We start from the raw sequence: 2210 nt of genomic DNA, 5'->3' as shown, positions 1-2210 counted from the left end.
CTCAAAAATGTTCATGATCCTCCCTACCTTCATTTACTTTATTTCAAATGTTTATCATTACAGTTTTTCAATAAAAAGGCAAGGCCGGTGCTCATAAATTAACATTAGACAAACTTAACACTAAGTCAAATCAGCAAGGATACACATTTCATTAAGCTAAGCTATGATTTTTAACACAAACGCACAGTGAAAACAGTGCAAAAAGAACTGCAGGACAGTGCACGCATTTACTCATTCACATTTCCAATTATACACAGTTCATGGAAAATGCACTTTGATATTGACATATTGTAGTATTACTGATTGTAATATTTACTCATATATAGCATCCAGGGTACTCTTGTAGTAGTATTTGGATTATTATTTTGCTGTAGAGCTTAGTCTACTTTCTTGATTTATCAAAAGACCTATCTTTTCTGGTTGCATTCAGAAATGGAAAAAATAAAAACAAATAATAATAAATATATGTATTAATGATACATATAAGTATTACATTGTATGAGATAACCTGAAGGAATAGATAGGGTGGTGAACCAAGTGTTCAGGATTGAGAGCCAAGTATTTTCCAGGCTAAATAATATCAGTGCAAATGAATCCTAATTCATTTACACATTTCACTAAATTCACACAATACTGTCTGACTAGCCTATTATAAAACAAATTTAGAACTTACTTATAGTGAATCATCAAAGAAATTATATTTCTATTAGTATTTTTTCCATATGTGAACATATGAGAAGTGCAGTGTCCCCATGTCATGTGTAAGGTGCACATGCTATTTTGACTACCACTCTAACCCAGCGTTGTAGAATTACAACATAGACATAACAAGCTCAAAATCAAGTTTGATGAATGTATTCCACGATAACTAAGTATCTACATGTTCTAGACATTGTAATTATCACAAAAAAAAAAAAATTCAAGGCATGTTACTTACTTCTTTCTTGACAAATCCGGTCCAATAAAAGAAGAAGATGAGCTTGACAGAAAGTTTGTAGGTAGTGTGAGTTCATGACCAGATTGCTGGACCTATAAACATATTTACCATCCAATGGCATTGCAGGGATAAACAATAAGACCCATTGACTATGTAAATTTGGTCTTTAAAAAAAACATTTACAGATTTTTTTTAAGGAGAACTAAAAGTGATTGTTGTAATATTGCAACAGTGGGCTTTACAGGGTTAGGGAAATATGCTTGTTCACTTTCTTGCCAAGAGTTAGATATGAAGATTGATACCTCTCTCATGTTTGTCCATTAAATGGGATAGTATATTTATTTGTCAATTTTACACTTTTTTGTGTGGATTAAACAAACGGGATATCTTAACTAGTGACCCTCGAAGATGCTGGTAGGTGGATTTTGTTACCTTTGGATAGAGCCAAGCTAGCTGTTTCCCTGTTTCCAGTATTTGTGCTAAGCTAAGTTATCCAGCTGCTGGCTTTAGCTTCATATTTACGGTACAGACATGAGAGTTTGATATAGTAAATGAGCATATTAACTACAATGTCGACCTTAATGGGATCATACCTCTAATTTCTACTACTAAGGGATGGGAGGGTGACCCGAGGAAGTGGCTTCATATAGCAGTAACAAAATAAGTTAGCTTAGTGTTAGCTGAGTGGCATGAGACTCTGACTTTGCTCTTTGTCTGCCTTGAGATCAGGGAAGTTCTGTTCTGCCTCCAACAAAACCGTCCAGCTTTATTACTGTGGAAGTACTGATGAGCCAAAGAGCTTCTCAGATTGTTCATCACTTCACTGCCAATAGCAACAGAATCAGTGAAGTAGCTACATATGGCTCCATTATCCGAAGCCACTTCTTCAGTTAGTTTTCTCATCCCTTGGTAGAAGAAGGCAGAGTTATCATCCTGTTATCTCTAAATGAAAGTTTTGCAACACATTTATCACAAGAGATGTCGCAAAAGTCAAGGTGCGCAGATTTGTTACTTTGTGATGCGAGAGCACATTTGTGAAATTGCAGTGACCGATTTGAGAGGTTCTAATCACTGAGTTGTGGTTGTATTGGAAAATGGAAAAGTAAAAAAAAAAAAAGAGTAAATGATTACAAGTTTGCAGCTGTCATTGTATTTATGTAAATATCAATCTGCACATTTGTGAATATTTTTTTCTGTGACTTCACATTCAATACACAGGTGTGTGAATATTTTCTATGAGTGAAACATTCAATATACAAATTCACATTTTTTT

The sequence above is a fragment of the Thunnus thynnus genome, chromosome 4 (assembly GCF_963924715.1).
Source record: "Thunnus thynnus chromosome 4, fThuThy2.1, whole genome shotgun sequence".
NCBI classification, from domain to species: domain Eukaryota; kingdom Metazoa; phylum Chordata; class Actinopteri; order Scombriformes; family Scombridae; genus Thunnus; species Thunnus thynnus.
Note: the sequence above shows the minus strand (reverse complement) of the source record.